Genomic DNA, 18,364 nt, shown 5'->3' with positions numbered 1-18,364 from the left:
AGGGACAAATCTGGCATTGTTCCTTTCTAGAAGTATACAGTCAAGATAGACAACTTTGGAACCTACAATTTTGACCCTGAGGAGTCCCAGTGTTTTTTTTTTTATTATTATTATTTGCTATAGTTTGCACACTAGTACAACCTGTTGGCACAAACCATGTGAAACATCTGAACAAACTGAAACCAGAACAGACAAAATGACCAGAGCGTAAGATTACTTACCTGGACAATGTCATCTGCTGCTTCTACTTACTGTAATATAAAAATGGGTGTTGTGCACTTTTATAGATTGGTGTTGCATAGTCGTTGATTGAGAGTAGAAGTGAATACAACACAAAAAAAAATCAAACCAAATGGTTGTTATTTAACTTCTCCTTTGTTGGCTATTCATAATTTAATCACTACAAACTGTAATCTTGAACCTAGAGGATGGGTCAGACATGACAACATTCCTGGTTACAACACATCAAAGAGTTACCACATGTCTAGAATCCAGCCAGACACAAAAAGAACAAACTCTTCACTCAAGAGTGCAGAGACATTCATCAAAAGGCAATGTGGATGATGGCAGCTGGAAATAAGGACAGGGCATACATAAAAAATACACAAACCTTAGCTTTTTTCCTTAACCCATTCTACAAATATAACATCAGGTACTTTGGCTAGTACACTATATAAAATGTATACTGTTTTGCCCTACTCGGTACAGTATGTCCCGTTGTTGCTCTTGATATTTGAAGACTGTAGTTTCTGAAGATGCTTTAAGTGAACCAGTTTTTACTGAGCATATTACACACAATCTTTTCCATAACAAGTCAAAACACATGATACATCACATAGATAATGTGATTTAACAATAGTTCTACAACAGGGAATTATTTTGAAATGTGTCAGAATTATGGCTTGTACTTCAACTTTGCCATCTCTGGCCTTGTCATTTGTTTGGTTATTTTTTCCTTCCATTGCCTACTTGGAGAAGTAGATATATCTGGATGGATTTGGCATTTATGTAAGTGCATAAAATAAAATACTATTTTTCATTGAGTGTGAATCAGTTACATGTCCTCATTCAAAAAAACTAGCCATGAACTTGAGACCTCAAAGTCTGGAAATAGCAGCTTATGCAGTTGAGTTTAAGGAACTCCCCCATACTCAGCTGAGCAAGTGAGCTTCTGACTTGTAACTGCCACTGCAAGAGTGTCATAATAAGCAGTGGGTTTCTTCTTCCACTCTCTTTTCAGTCTCACTGATGTTCACTACAGCCTGAAAAGTGTTTTTAAGAAAGATAAAACTTTATTCTCTAGATCAGTTTAGTCCTTGGGTACCACTGTGTAGCAGTATCAGGGTTTCTTGATTTCTGATGCTCAGCCTCTGATCTTTCAGCCTCAGATATTCCCAATCTGTAGCTGCAAGTCCCAGATTTTCTTTCCCATCGTATACAATATGTCCCCTGATCTATGGTGAATAGTTTATTGAACAAAAACCCTAAGGGGTATCCCCCTGGCTCCCCACTCATTGATTTTCATACAAGACTGTGAAGGAAAATCACAGAGTGGGCTAACACCCAGATATGGGCAACTCCTAAAGACACCCCTGCCACTGTGGCTGTGAGTTTTAATGCCAACCAGTTTCACAAATAAGTTTGCTTCTAACTGATCTAATTGTTTAATTAGTCTTTTTCGTCTCTTATTTTGCGTTCAGAAGTATGTGCTACTATATTAACATGTAACAAAATTTGTTGTCATATTCATATACAGTATGTTACATTTCTTTTACCGTATTCTTTTTAATTTGCCTTATTTCTGTGGAGTTTGCTCCTTAAATTGTGTCCAGATACTGACAATTAGTGATGAATGGTGCAGGCGCAGTGTGAAAATGATACTGACTATCAAACCTACTACTCTGTCATTTGTGTGCTAATTAGTAATAAAAGGCTTTTATTACCTTTGTCATATTACTTTAAACATTATAATGTTGGTGCATTCACTCATGTTCACCTTAAATCATTTTATTTTCCATCTAGACATCATGGATGCAATCAAATTAGCTACCACCTTTAAACGGTGCTACTTGGAAAGGAATAAATTACAGAGTGAACAATAATGCAGCACAGATAATTTTCACCATAGGTCCACTGAGTCACAGTTGTAAAAAAAATGGAAACAACTGCAGAATACATTAACTCTTAGAGGCTGTAGCCACTTATAAAATGTACATTGCTTGAATAAAAATGTCAGCTAAATAAATAAATGTCAAGCTAAATGATAAGGGCAGATGCCCTGTGAATATCCTAACCTGCTTGTCAGCAGAGTGACATGATGTACTGCAATTTTCCTATATGATTTAAGATGCCTAGTCAGCTATTAGGACATTGCAAACTAAATTTCCTTCTATAAGAAGTCTACTGAAGGTGCAGGAAGAATTCCTAAATAACAGCACAGTGTGTATAAAAGGTACAGCAGCATTAGTTTGCTGTTTAACTCACAAGTCAGTGAAATTCGGGAAAGAAGCCGAAGCCTTCTTGTCATTTAAGTCACACTCTAAGCATATCTCAGCTCTTAGAATTCTGTTACTCTATTTGACCCTGGTGTTGAGAAGTTAGAAATACATAATGTGGCTGATGCTGCCATCAGGCACTCTTCCCAGACTCCAGTAGCCTAGCATTCCAAATCAGGTATTTAGTTTATTACACCATTCACAACTCTGAAACAATTCACTCAACGCTATCTTTTATTTAGGTATGCCTTGTTTATCCTGGGCTTCAACCACCCCATGACAACCATCAGCTGTTAGCCCTTCATATAATGGTGCCCCCTATCCACCTGTTTGTGCTTCATTCTAGGGGCACCAGGAACTAAGCTGATATTGTAGTGACATTTTTCATGCAAGGAACATATAACTCCTCACTTTATTTTACTGCCTTGTATATTGCTTTGGATAACATGCTGTGGTTCAATGTTCTGTGAAATACATTGTGTTAAATAAACACAGATAGACTGAAACACTAGCTTTGTTAACCCAGCATTACCTGGGAAATTTTGTACAACAATGAGCTATAGTGGTTAACTGTTAATTCTATGAATCAGAAGTATTGTGTAATTAATTTAGTACTTTTCTATATGCATTTGTAGTTGTTTTTTAGGCTGCACATTCAATGAATTGAATGTTTTTACCTTTGGGTTTGTTTTCTCTATTGCTTGATGTTGAAGAAAGTAATGTACTATGTTCCAAAGGCTTCTTAAATGATTAGGGACCCCCATTTAAAGTCTGCAGATGCAATTATATATGTAAAGAATTTTGAAAAGTGGGGCAGAGTAGGGGTCCCCTTTCAAAGTCCATAGATCTGAATGGATAGTGCAGTGGAGTAGCTCACGGCCGACTTATTAAGTTTAAAGTAATACCACCACTCCTGGCTTGTCTTGAGCCTGAACCTACTTCTCTCTCTCTTTTTCCTTCTAGCGAAGCAGCACCTAAGCTCACAACCACAGCGCCTACACTGAAGCTTTATAGTGCTTGCCCACCATGTCATCCTTGAGCTTTGCCAAACTTTCTTTCCTTTTTGTGCCTCACTTTACATGTCACACGTGATCCTGCTTCTTTTTTCCTGTCCAGGACACCGTCCCATCTGTACTCGTCCATCGACCCTATTGATCAGTCTGCTGTTAATGTAGACCATCAGTCTCTTCTGTTGTTCTGTCCCCTCTCTGCTCAGCATAGGGCAGAACATATATGTTATCATAGCTACAATATCAATAATAATATTGACAAATAAAAAATTAGCAAAAAAACACAGGTTGGCTATATTTTTTTCTATTACATCACCAAATTTCAATCAAATTAGTCAAAGCAGTTTTGAAATGTTGGGGTATGTGGTTATTCTGTTGTGGGTGGAGGTTTACCAGTAAATCTTAATATACTGAAATATCATTTCCTAGCGAATACCTACTGCCCCAGATATACCATTCTTCCAAATTTCAGCTTTTGAATTACACAAGAAATTTTCTTGTTGATGAGCAAGTGAGTTAGTCAAATTTTCGTTTTATACATACAGATTTAACAAAAAGGCCTTTACAGTTCTTCCCATCAATTTATTTAATATGAACAAGCCAGAGGAAATAAAAAATGCAATTTTCATATCACTTGGGATATGCACTTTTTTAGTAGGTTCACTTTAACTCTCCTTGTGATTTATTCAAAGCCCTGAATGTCACATCTTTTCATCATCTTTTATTGAACACTTCCACATACCACTTTTTGATACCTTGTCTCATCTGTTCTGTACAGTTTGGGTTCCTGACAGTGCAACGGGGTTACTCAAAATACTTTATTAATGTTATGTGTTTCTGAAGCAACCCTATAGGTGCTGACTGTGAAGAACAAGTTATAAAACATAAATTGATTGTCTGATAAACTGACAGCTTGTCTTCAGAGTGTGCTGGAGAGCTTAAGTTATAGGTAGTGAAAGCCACATGAGCACGGGCAGGCAGTTGCTGTGAGCTACATGGCCAGTGTGTTACACTTACCAGTACATTAAGATGCTGTCTTTATAAATGAAAGTATCATTTAATGTCAAGAGAGAAAAACAGCTAAGTAAAACAGGAAAGTGCATGATTGATCTGCTCCTAATAAATTATACTGTGGCATCCATTTTCCTTTGATCTGCCTGTATGTTTAACCAAAGGCATAATGAATTGTTCTAGAATTAGAACAGAGATGGTTAAAAGATCGCAGGTGAAGAGGCTGAAAGAACTGAGTATGGCTTTGGTCCAATAGGTGCAGTATATGGTAGGCTACTGAGTAAAGAAATGGACTGCAAGATCAGTGTGGCCTTGTGTCCTTATATATGGTATTGATGAGTCTTCTTTTTCTTCCGATTATCACACCCATCATTGTTGCTGGTAAGGTTCTTTTAGGATATAAGATATAAGACTGGCAGTAGTCAGAGACTTAGGATGAGCAACATCAGAACTGAAAAGGCAGGAGAAGGAAATGTGACTTTTTTGGTCTTTTCTAGAACCCTCTCCTGTGTTCTCTTCGGATTATCCCAAGGGGGCTCCAGCAGATTAGCATACCCTTGACATCTGTTATGTTATGTTATTTATCATCTTTTGAGTAAGTATAACATAAGGAAGAATAATTTACAGGATTCATAACCTGAAGTATCTGTACTCTGCATAATGTAATGACATCATTATGAAGGAATGCAGATCAAAATAAAGGACAAGATTTTGTTAAATGACTTCAGGGGCTGTACTAAGAGGGCAAGTGCCTTTCAAGACACAGTAGGCCAATGTGGTACTGATCAAATGAAGATTTAAAAATAACCATTATTCAATGGTATTCAATAGTGGAGATTCAATGTATCTTCTACCAAAGCTGGCACACATAAAAAGATGAAGACATTCTTCCGATGCAAAATTAATGACTATTATTGGGAAAATACTCAAATTAAATTTCAGAATTAAACAGCATTGCCACTGGTAGAAAAGTCTGAAGCAATATTGCCCAGTGGGAGTTGTAAATAACTAAATGGATAAACTATATCCATAAAAATGCAATATATCTTTCTAAATCATTTTGCTTGTTAAATGCATATCAATTTCAACTAACATCATCATCAATCTAAATTAACAAATTAGGAAAGCACTGTGCTTCTTGCAATGCAAACAGATCTTTTTTTTTTTTTTAATATTAGGCCACCAATAGTTACATTGTGTTTCTTATGTAAGATTTTATGTTTAGTGTAATAATAACTGATATAGTATCTTATATATAAACATTCACACGTGGAAGTGTGTGTCTATCTGTCTGGCCTGGAAATGAGAGGTGGAGTCAGCGTTAGGGCTCCAACTCTGAGGAAACATAAACTTACTTAGCCGTTAATACACAAGCAAGGCGAGCACATCGGCAAAACGGTATACCTTTTCCTTTTCCTCCTGCCGCTAATGCACAAGCAATGTGAGCACATCGGCAAAATGAAACCTCCTAGGAGAGAGACGCCCAGAGTAGCTTCTTTCAATTACCTAACATCTCTACATTTCAATTTTTTTTCTAACGATTTCAATAGTTTTTAGGACCCCTTGGCTTTTTATAGCACAGGCTTACACAGCTAGTAGTATATAGTAATCATTTCATTACCACCATAAGTAAAACAGACCACGCTACAATATATTTATGTTATTCGCTTAACCTATTGCTATTTAGAATAGTTTTGCAGATATGTTTCCAAAGTGCTGTACCATTATCTCTCTTTATTCAAGCTTTCTTTATCCGATTTTTTGCTGTAAGGCACATTTCAGCCATCACACCTATAAAAAATAGTCATTCTGTGGTTGTGCAGTGGTTGCATTTGTCACTAAATATCTGTGTAATGTTAGAGATTGCACTAGAAAAGGCGATACAAAATACAGGCAATTGAAAAAGTTTTACAGTTTATTTCTTAGCATAAATTTCAGACCTACATTTTGGTGATAATTCCACTGTCTGGCATGCTGTTTCTCTCTTGTATACTAAGCATACTCCAATGTGCAGAGCTATTACTATTAATAACCTCATTAACATCTTCATAATTAATGCTTAATATCATGAAGAAATCAATACTAATAAAATAACCCTAACCCTAATTTTGCTGGCCTGGGGCACCCTCACCTTTTGCAGAGAGCTCTGCCTCTGTGGGGTTTAGGTGGACAGCCTCTTCACTAGGAAGGTCATAATAAGCATCATGCATGTTCCCCTCTGAGTTTGACCCTATTCTTTTGGCTTCCTCTGCCCCGTTCCACTGATGCAATGTTATGCTGGGCCACCAGGTTAGAGCTGGCATCAGATTCCACCCTTCCCCCCATGGATGACCCATACCCAGCCACTCTGGTGCAGTATTCTCCCACATGGTCTCGTAAGGGTTGAAGTTTTTCGATGTGGTGTGTCAAGGCTTCTTCTAGGTCCTACTACTAGTTACTCAAGGAGTCCACCATCCTGCCGACTACACCAATTGTGGTAAATAAGCAAGCCTTGACACAACAAGAAAAGTTTGGGGCAGCATCCCGTATTCTCGGAAGTTGGCTGCAGATGCAAAACGAGGAAATAGTCTTTACAGACAAGAGTTCAATACAGAACTGAAACAATAGTATAGCCAAGGTGGTTTTAATGTCATAGGGAGGAAATTATGTCAATCTGGAGAAACCAGAAGGGACATCTTTTGGGGCGGAACCAGAAGTGACTTCATGGGAACCAGGTGGAATTTCCCGCAATTTGGTCTGTGGGGAAATTAGAGAGAAGATTACTGCACTCTGCCACCCCCTGGTCTAACAGGGAATTGCCTTCTTTTGAGCCCTTTAGCTGCCTTCCATGCACATGTACAGTATGTGACAATAGATAGATAGATAATTGGGGGAAATATGGCTTTTTGCAGAAGCTCAGTAAATAAATACATATTAGTATATTATGACAAACAACAAATACACACCAGAATGACTAAAAAGAAAGACAATTTCTGACTTGGCTAAATATAAACATGTTACAAGATGTACACATGGCATTAACGTTCAGGTGCATTCAGTGACTATGTTAACTTATATGAAAGTTGGAGAATTTCACATTTTTTACTTACTTGATTCAAGAGCCAGTTATTTTATTTATTAAATATTTTTGTAACAATAAGTCATATTCAAATATACTCTAATAGTGATAACAGAATGCAATTAGATATGTTAGTGGACTACATTAAACACAAGCTTTTTAACAGCACTTTACAATGTCAAGTAGTTAAAATATGTAGACCAAGTAGTCTTGTGATGGCTCAGCAGCTTTTACAGATGGCAGATTCTAGTTCAAGTGATGTAAAAAACAATTGAATTAGTAAAGTTGCTTTGGGTAAGTGGTGGAGGTTTTTTCTTTCTTTAACATAACATTTTTGAAAGTATGCCAAATAGAGTAGTACCTAATAACTATCAAATGATAATTAACTATTAATACAAAATGATCACTGCCAGAATAAAATCAACAAAAATACTGGAGCGAACCCCAACTTCTGTTGACAAGGTTACCATCAGATTTTCATACTGAAAAATCCACTGTGCTTGTAAAATTAGGGATGGATGGAATTAGGCTAACACCTAAGCCCTACAGTATTTTTCACCCTAACACCCGAATATTAACAAAACACACCCTAAAAATGTGAAAATAAATACAATATATTAAGCACCAAATTTGGAAAATAATGACCACTACCACCCCTGTCTCTTATGACCATGCAAAATACTCTTCTGCTATGGATATCCAGTTCACAGAAGGTTTTGAGGTGTTGTTGATAGTCGAGTTGGTGTCCTGTCACATCCTTCTCATCTGGTTTTAAATGTACAGTGCCAAGAACTACACACTACAATTCCAACAACCCCCTCCGCATTCATGCAAACCTGCCTAAGACACAGACCCCATATTTATAAACCAGGTATCTATGCCACAAGTTTTGTTCCTAATACATAACAATTAACTATACAAAAAGGAAACCCCCATATGTGGCAATACTACAATATTACCCTATGAAAGAAAAAAGGTAATTGTGATCAATTCTCCATCTAGTTATAAATATTAGTTAAAACACAGTAATTTGCTAAAATTATATAAATAAGTAAGAATCTGCATTGCATATCAGAAATGTAAACAGTGACAATTATCTTAAAAGATTTTAATTCCCATCTGAAGATACACAGAAGCAAAAGCAGCTTTTTAGTTATGGATAAACCGTAACCCACTCTCAGTATACTGTACATTATATTGATAAGTAATCAACATGGTGCAACCAGTAATCCTCCTCTATTCTTGCCCAGCGTCTTTGATCTTCTACTCACAGATGAATTGCTGTTAAATTTTTAAACACATCTTATGTTTATATCGGTTAGGGCAGCTGCATCTTTCCCTTGTAAATCATTAGTTCAAATTCTGTCTAGCTGAAAGTTGATAACATCCGTTCTTTACAGCAATCTTCTTCAGATAATATTAACTCTAATCAATTCATGCTTATATATGCTTACATAATTGTTTTCCCATTACATTTATTTCCAGAAAAGTGACTTTTTTTCTGTACTTTTACAGTTTTCACTTATATCTGACTCATTTGCATTGGGCATCTGAGCTGTTGTCAGATAAGTAAAAGATGAAAACATACAAGTTCAAGCAACGGCTCTCAAGGTAAAGTTAAACTAGTCCATAGTTGGAGTTGTACAGAATATTACTCCATTTTGAAACAGAAGAGTTCACAAATTTTCCAATGCAATCTGCTAGAGATATCTCAATGAAAATTGAGCTGTCATGTGCAATTTCCTTGAGAATTAAGCATGCCTCATATCAACGAAATTGATCCATGGGGGGCCAAATTGTTTCTTGCGGATAGACAGAAAGACATGGCATTCGCGATAGGTGCTTTGCTCATTATATCCTGTGAACCCGGCCCGGACACAGACAGGCGGACATGTTGTTAAAATACCACCACACGTTTATTTACAAATATATACAATAATAATTGGTCACTCAGACCCCAAATTAGTGCACAAACCCCAAAGTCACAGTCCTGGCCACAATGCCTTTCTTCGGGCCACCTCCACTCCCCTCTCTTGCCTCGTCCTTCTTCCACCCGACTCCAGCCTTGAATGAAGGGAGACGGCCCCTTTTATACAGACCCCGGATGAGCCCCAGGTGTTCCCGGCATTCCTCTTCTGGCCACGCCCCAGCGTGGCAGAAGTGCCGGCTGTCCTCCCGGCAGCTCTCCGGGTGCCGTCCTAATTCTTCCCCCCAGCACTTCCTGGTGTGGCGGAAGTGCTGAGGTAACAGGTACCCAAGGCATTGGGGCGCCTCCTGGTGGTGACCACGGCCCCTACAGGGTGGAGCTTCCATGCCCTGTACCCGTGGCCCCCAAAGCAACCAGGAAGGCGACCCCCACGTGATACAGGGTGGGCACAGACCCACATCCGGTCCCTCATGGCCGGGTCATGGCCCCTGGCATCCCTGACAATCCGAAAGAAAAAATAGCAGTCATATTGATAGTGAGGCATTAAAGAGACATACTGCCATAAGCATAAAGGAGGCCCAGCAGCATTTCCTGACACACTTCTGTCAATTCTGGTTCAGCTATCCTTAATATGCTGCCAGTGTCTATGTGTGAGGATATGAAACAAAGAAGGGCAGAACACTGAGTGATCTCACCATTGACACTTTATATTTTATATCCTAAAGTATAGTATACCACCATCTTCAAAACAGATAAACAGATGTATGTACATTGTATATTCAATGAAACACAACAAAGCCGCATAGTGATAGAAGCACAATTAAACTCAAAAAAGACAATGATCCCATTAGTGTATTGTAGGGAAATTTCTGTGTATTATGGGATGAAAAATTTGGTTTGAAATAGCTCAAGGATTTAAGTAATATGAGGTCTCAAACTAGATCCCAACAAAGTGAAAGAATATATTGTTAACCAATTACAACACTACCCCATGGTTAGTCCTTTCCTACCGAAAAGTTTCCTTGACGATCTTGACTTTGAAAAAAAGTGAAAAAGCACCAGTGCTGATGCAAAATAAGGACAAAGAAACATATTAGATTTGCAGTTCAGTAAGTATACTGTAGAATCTCTTGTCAGCTAGCTCTGATCACCAAGTTGTCCTATAATGCAACATCTTGGGTCCACCAAACTGTTACTCCAACCAAAATACCAATTATGTGTATTTGCTAAAGTTATACTGATTTCCAGTATTCAAGCACCAGCGGAGGAACCTCACCCTGACAAATCAGAATGAATAGGTTGCTTACTGTTCTCTGCTACTACATTCTTCATTTCCCAAAACATTAATCAATAGGAAAGCATTGGTGCCTAATATATAAAACCATAACAAAATCAAGACAACGATTACACAACTGTGAGTTATGCAGTGTGCTGATTTCTTTGGATTTGAACTCTTTAAACTCTCTTCACCAGTTGGCTCCACTGGTCTGCTCTTTTCCTTGGTGAGTTAAATTAAAATGGTTGCATTGTTTTACACCACAATTCTTTCAAAGCTTCCACATAAAAGAGTACTATTTGCTATTAAAGGGCAGTTAATAGGTACTGGCCGACCAAGTGGAATGCGTCTTCACTGGTTGCTGAGGCAAAAACTCAGGCGTGGGAGGAGTTTGGGGAGGCCAAGGAGAACGACTTCCGGACGGCTTCGAGGAGATTCTGGTCTACCATCAGGCGTCTCAGGAGGGGGAAGCGATGCAGTGTCAACCCTATGTAGGGTGGGGATGGTGCACTGCTGACCTCAACTCGGATCGTTATGGGTTGGTGGGGGAGTACTTCGAAGACCTCCTCAATCCCACTAACATGCCTTCCAATGAGGAAGCAGAGCCTGGGGACTCGGAGTTGGGCTCTCCCATCTCTGGGACTTAGGTCACTGAGGTGGTCAAAAAATTCCTTGGTGGCAGGGCCCTGGGTGTGGATGAGATATGCCTGGAGTTCCCCAAGGCTCTGGATGTTGTAGGACTGTCTGGGTTAACACACCTCTACAACATCGCATGAACATCGGGGGCAGTGCCTCTGGATTGGCAGATCGGGGTGGTGGTCCCCCTTTTTAAGAAGGGGGACCGGAGGGTGTGTTCCAACTACAGAAGGATCACACTCCTAAGCCTCCCTGGAAAAGTCTATTCGGGGGTCCTGGAGGGAAGGGTCCATCAGATAGTCAAACCTTGGATTCAGAAGGAACAGTGGGGTTTTCGTCCTGGTCGCAGAACAGTGGACCAGCTCTACACCCTTGGCAGGGTCCTGGACGGTGCATGTGGGTTGTGCTCCGGGAGTATGGGGTACCAGACTCCCTGATAAGGGCTGTTCGGTCCCTGGACAACTGGTGTCAGAGCTTGTTCCATGTTGCCAGTAGTAAGTCGTGAGAGTTGGACTCCACCAGGGCTGTCCTTTATCACAGATTCTGTTCATAACTTTTATGGATAGAATTTCTAGGCACAGCCAGGGTATTAAGAGGGTCCGGTTTGGTGGGCTCAGGATTGGGTCACTGCTTTTTGCAGATGATTTTGTCCTGCTTGCTTCATCAGGCTGTGATCTTTAGCTCTCTGGATCGGATCGCAGCCGAGTGTGAAGCAGCTGGGATGGGAATCAGCACCTCCAAATCCAAGACCATGGTCTTCAGCCGGAAAAGGGTGGAGTTCCCTCTCAGGATTGTGAGTGAGATTCTGCCCAAAGTGGAGAAGTTCAAGTATCTTAGTGTCTTGTTCACAAGTGAGGGAAGAATGGAGGGGGAGATTGACAGGAGGATCTGTGCGGGCTGTCGTGGAGAAAAAGGAGCTGAGCCGTAAGGCATAGCTCTCAATTTACTGGTCGATCTATGTTACTACCCTTACCCATGGTCATGAGCTGTGGGTAGTGACCGAAAGAATGAGATCGCGAATACAAGCGGCTGAAATGAGTTTCCTCCAGAGGGTGTCTGGGCTTTCCCTTAAAGACAGGGTGAGAAGCTCAGTCATCTGGGAGGAGCTCAGAGTAGAGCCACTGCTCTCCCAGATCGAGAGAAGTCAGATGAGGTGGCTCAGGCATCTGATCAGGCTGTCTCCTGGGCGCCTCCCTGGTGAGGTGTTCTGGGCACATTGAGGAGGAGGCCCACGCTGGCCTGGGAACACCCCCCCTGGAAGAGCTAGTAGAAGTGGCCGGGGAGAGGGAAGTCTGGGCATCTCTGCTCAAGCTGCTGCCCCCACAACCTGATCTTGGATAAGTGGAAGAGGATGGATGGATGGATGGATGCATAGAAAAATAGGACTTCAAATGTACTTCGGTTTACATAATCAATATGTTGCATAATACATGTAGTTATATGTTAATGTAAACACCTGTAAATAGTTAATAACAATAATAATAATAATACGTTTTATTTATATGGCACCTTTCCCATGCTCAGCATGCTTAATATTTATAAATACTGATGGTGTAAATAACCTGCAGACAATACATCTGCTAATTATGCAAAAATGATCAAAAATACTTAAACATTTCAAAGTGCTTACTTTCTTTTTGTAAACTAGGGGCCCCGCCCCCTGCTCACTTCGCTTGCCCACCACCGGATTTGGATTACCGGATATACAATTTAAAGAGATTGTTATTTTCATGTGAATTGTTACATATGCATTATTTTCACTTTTACTTTAAAACTTTTGTAAAAACAATATCTGACCTTTATTTACTGCCCCGGGCATGGTTAAATCTCTTTCTCGTGGGACATATGACGCTGCTGTGTTGGGGGGGCTGAACGCACGCTAAGGAGATGCGGTCGGATCAGCTGCTGTCTTTTTGCTGCTGCTGGCGAGCTGTGTGTTCTGTTTGTCCTGCTTTGCATTGATCATTTAAAAGCCTGTACAACAACTGTTCTTTTGCCAGTTCGCGTCTCTGCCGCTAATTGTGAAGGGAGGGGGGGTTGAACGCACGCTAAGGTGAGCTGCGTGTTCTGCTTGTCGCTTGTTTTAGGAGCTGAAAACACATGAAGTGTGTCTGCCAAAAGCATTCCAACATCTGCTAGGTTAGATGTTCGTGAACTTGTTTTAAATTGCAAGTAGGGCGTGACGTGCAAAAGACACCGTATCACGGGTTTTGCTTCCTAAGGTTGTAAAGTCTAGTCTTGTGTGTCGTCAAAGTGTCTCTCTAAAATGATCAGGTCTCGTTCGTTTCGATCCACCCCCCTGGATGCGAACTACGCTCCAGCCACTTCACATCTCTCCCGCTCGCTTTGTAAAAGGGGAACTGAACACACGCTAAGGATATGCAGACAGATCAGCTGCTGCTGCCGAGGTGCGTGTTCTGCTTGTCGTGCTGCATGTCGATAATTTAAAAGCCTGTACAGCAGCTGTCTTTCTGTCTCACTGCCTTGTTTCGCGTGATGTTAAAGTGTCTATCGCAGGATGTCAAATTGTCTTCCAAGAAGGTCACGTCTCGTCTCCCTGGTCTCCCTGCCAGGATTTTTTTTATAATAGAGAGATTTAATTGTACAGCCAGTTTGTAATTATATTGGACACATGATGAAAAATCTGCCCTAGATGCCAAAATAACAAAATGTTGCAGAGATTATTATCAGGCAAGCAAAAAAATTGAACAGAAGCATAACTTTAAACTAAGACAAACTGGTGTATCCAACAGGGTATGCTATCTCACTTAGAAATGAGTTTTTAGAGATTATTATTCAGTTACTTAACAAGTAAACAATACCTTCCCTGTCCCTTCAGGGAAAAAAGAGACATTGACTCAATAAAACAAAAAAAGAACTGCATTAAGCTTGAATTCTTTTAATGATTATAGCCCAATGAAAAAAGACAATTTTGAGAAAAATGTTTTTTTAAAGTCTATTTTATTCTCTTCAAAGGGTTATACTTAAGTTTACTTACTTAAAGCCTTCTACCTTGCGTGAGGCATAGGCAGATGTCACGTGCTCTCCTAGCTACACAGTCTTGGACTAGTCACTCAAGCTGTTTCAAGTTGTGTCCCATCCACTTGATATTTGCCTCCAGGTCACAATGCCAGGTGATTTTTGGTCGACCCATACTCCTCTTATCCTGGGTATTCCATATAAGGGATTGTCTGGTAATACTAAAACCTGGTTTGTGCAGCAACGTTAGAGGATCTCAGCTGGCACTTGTCTGGCTCACTACCAGAATTATAGGTTACAAATGGTGTCAGGGCAACACATTTGGAAGATCCATTTCAGATAGGTATTGATGAATGCTTAAAGATGTTTTTGTGGTGGAAAGAGTCATCCTCCATGTTTCTGTGCTATACACAAGGGTTAACTTTAAATTGGTGTTCAAGATCCTGATCTTATTTGCTACATACAGATCCCAAGAGCCCCAGATGTTCTTTAGTTGCAGGGATGCTGATGCTGCCTTGCCAATTCTGGTTCTAACGTTGGCATCTATCCCACACCTCTTGTCAATGATGCTGCCAATGTAGGTGAAGCTTTCTGCCTTATTCAGCATTTCACCTTCTAGCATGACAGAAGATGTGTTGGCAGAATTATCCTGAAGAATCTTTCTCTTCCCTTTATGTATGTAGGGGTTCAGGCTTGCTGAGTTACCTATAACAATGCTGGTCTTATCCTGCATCTGCTGCTGAGTATGGAAGAATAGGGTTAGATCATCTGCAAAGTCTATATCATCCAACTGACCCTTGGGCATACACTAGATCCTGTTTCTCTCTTGTCCTGTGGATGCCTTCATATCCCAGTCTATTGTCAGCAATAACAAAAAGGGGGATAGCAAGGAATCCTATCTTACTACTGTCTGAACTTGGAAGGCATTTGTGAATTGACCACGATGGACCAACATGCAAATCATCCCTTCATAAGAGTTTTGGATGATGATTGTAATCTTTTCTAGAAATCATAATGTCTTAGTAGCTTACAGACATCCTCTGTGTCCACACTATCAAATACCTTCTTGTAACTGATAAAGCTCATATACAGTGTACAAATTCAACTCCAACAAATGCTCCAAGATGATATGCAGCATTGCTATCCGGTTGGTACAACATCTGCCCTTGTCCAAATCAGACTGCTGATCTTGAAGCTGGGGATCTACAGCATACTTCATTCTGTTAAGAACAATTTTTTTGAGATACCTTCCCAGGGATGGAGGGAAGAGTTTTCCTTCTAAAGTTTGAACAGGAGCTGAAGTTCCCTTTGACAGGGGTTCTTAATGTCATGTCATTCTCATGGGACATGTTCCTTATCCCAGATCTTGCTTAAAGAAGGGGTATAGCATCTCCACCTTGATCTCGATGACAGCACCACTGCTAATATACTGTTGGATCCTGTGCACTTGTTTTTTGGCTTTGCAGATCGCCTCCTTTGCAGGAATACTGCAATCTGTGGGCAAATCTCTATGCTTGAGTAGAGAGCAGGAATGACCTAAAGAAAAAGCAAAGCAATATACAGCATTCTTATGAAACATTCATCCTTTTTATTTTAAGGCAGTACAGTTGTTCTTTATGTAATGGTAGATGCAAGTGTATTATACTGTTTTTAGCATCTTTCAATGCCAAGTTAACCAACAGGTAAATGTATATATTGATTTTGCTTAGTCAAAGGTCTCAAACTAGATCCCAACAAAGTGAACTAATTTACTGTTAACCAATTACAACATTACCCCATGGTTAGTCCTTTCCTGCCAAAATGTTTCCTTGACGATCTTGACTTTGGAAAATAGTGAAAAAGTTAAAAAAAGGTAACTTTACACAGTAACACATCAAACACTGCCCCTTCACATATTTAATTATTATATTCACCTTTCTAAAATATCAAATTATTGACTGTCACAAAATTGACCATACTCTCAGACCAGAGCCATAATGTTCATTGGGCAATAGCATTGTACCAAACATTGACTACAACAACTAGCCTCACCCATTATATAAAAAAGGACTGGAGGATTTAGTGTAAAAGTGAGGAGAACTTGTTTAAATACCCATCCATACAGTACATATACCTTACCTGTTTGTTCCATTTCATTATTACAGTGGCTGGAGCCTATTCAGCAGCTTTGGGTATACAAGGAGGGAACCAACCAAGACAAGGAGCTAGTTAATCATTTTGCACCCTTATGCACACACCTATGCTTACTCACACAGGGCCAATATACATGTGCCAGTTAATCTGACAATTATTTTGATGCAGAGAATAGTAAAGCATGGATGGATATTGTTTATGAAGGAGAGCAGGAGCTCAGAGTGAACTACAAGGCAGAACACTTGCTGGCTAGGATGTACAATCAACAGTTTTTCAGTCTGAAAGATGAATGGTTTCCCTTTGCCCTGATACAATATATTCAGTTTCTGCATAGGCTGCTAGGGAATTATCATGTTTGCAAGAGTCTCCATTCAAACAAAGGTGATTGAAAATTGTTTCCTGCAAGGCTGGAGTGATACCAAACATGCTTCTGGGAATTGCCTTTTAAGGACTTCAACTTCCTCAGTGAGACAAGCTCGGAGTGAGGTGAGGAGCAGTGGAAGGAGCTCTCCAGGCAAGTAGGAAGAGGATGTCATACTGTATGTTGGGAAAAGACAGAAGGCTAAGAGCTTAACATTCTGTATTGTGACAGCGAGTTTTGAAAAGTATAGGAAGGCCCAAAAGGAGCATAGTATATTCTTACCTTGTTTCCCTTTTTTGTTTATCCTATGTCCTTATCATTTTTACCTGGTTTGTACATTTTTTTTTTACTTGTTAACCCTGTATTAGTCAGTACTGGTGTGTTTTTGAGTATGGGTCTGTTCCACAAAACCTTATTTGTCGCATATCTATATAATAAAAGCCCAGCGCGGTGTCCGTGTCCGCGTTCCTTTTGGCTGTATAGCCACCCCGTAGAAAAGCCCCAGTCCGTCCCCTCTCATAATTCCTGCTTACCCCCCTCTGTTCTGTCCCCTTTGCTTTTATTTTTCCTGTTCCCGAAAATCTTTTCAAAACAAAAGTAAAGAAATAGACAGAGCGTCACATTAACGTCTTCTCCCCTCTGCCTATTAAATAATCAATAAAATGAAACAAAAAAATCACGAAAGAAACAGAAACCACAACCTACCCTTACAGCGTCCACCGCGCCTCTGGCGTTACAGCCAAACATGTGGTGTATGCAGGTTATGAGGTGTGACGCTAATTAACGCCCGTACTACAACAGATTATATTGTTCATATACTATTAACTATTTACAGGGATCAACTCTTTTGGGGAAGTTCATAACAAAAAAAATAAATTTTATTATAAATAACATGTGCACTTGAGTATTTCGAGCCCCGCGTCTGAGTCGAATGGTTCCCCTGGTCACCAATTCCTCTGTTTCACTATGCCCACTATGCCTTTCCGTCTTCAGCTACCCATGTGCACTTGTACGGAGGAGACCTTTCAGAACAATGCCGAAACGAAATGCAACTAAACCTGCTGCTGCGAGAGAGGACACATTACAGCGTGATCATGAAGCAAAGAGGCAAAGGAGTGACAGTCGCTTGCAAGAAACAGACACTCAGCATTCACACAGATTAGCTCAACGATGCGTCTCTGCTGCACAACGAAAGGCAACTGAAACCCCTACAGAGAGAGAAGACAGATTACGCCGTGATCGCGAAAGAAAGAGGCAAAAGTGTGCCAATGAGACACCCGACGAGAGGTCCTTAAGATTGAGTCCTTCAACTGTGGTCATCCAACGCGCAGCGTAGCGCGCGCCAAGTTGCTAGTGTTACTATAAAAGACTTAAATCATGAGATAAGCAGTTAACCTCTGCATCGATTATTGGTTAAGTCTTAATGTTTAATTTTGATGGATATCATGTATGTTCTAATGCATTATGATCACTGTCAT

This window comes from Polypterus senegalus, chromosome 2 (genome assembly GCF_016835505.1).
Source record: "Polypterus senegalus isolate Bchr_013 chromosome 2, ASM1683550v1, whole genome shotgun sequence".
Lineage (NCBI taxonomy): Eukaryota > Metazoa > Chordata > Cladistia > Polypteriformes > Polypteridae > Polypterus > Polypterus senegalus.
This window is presented reverse-complemented; position numbering follows the sequence as displayed.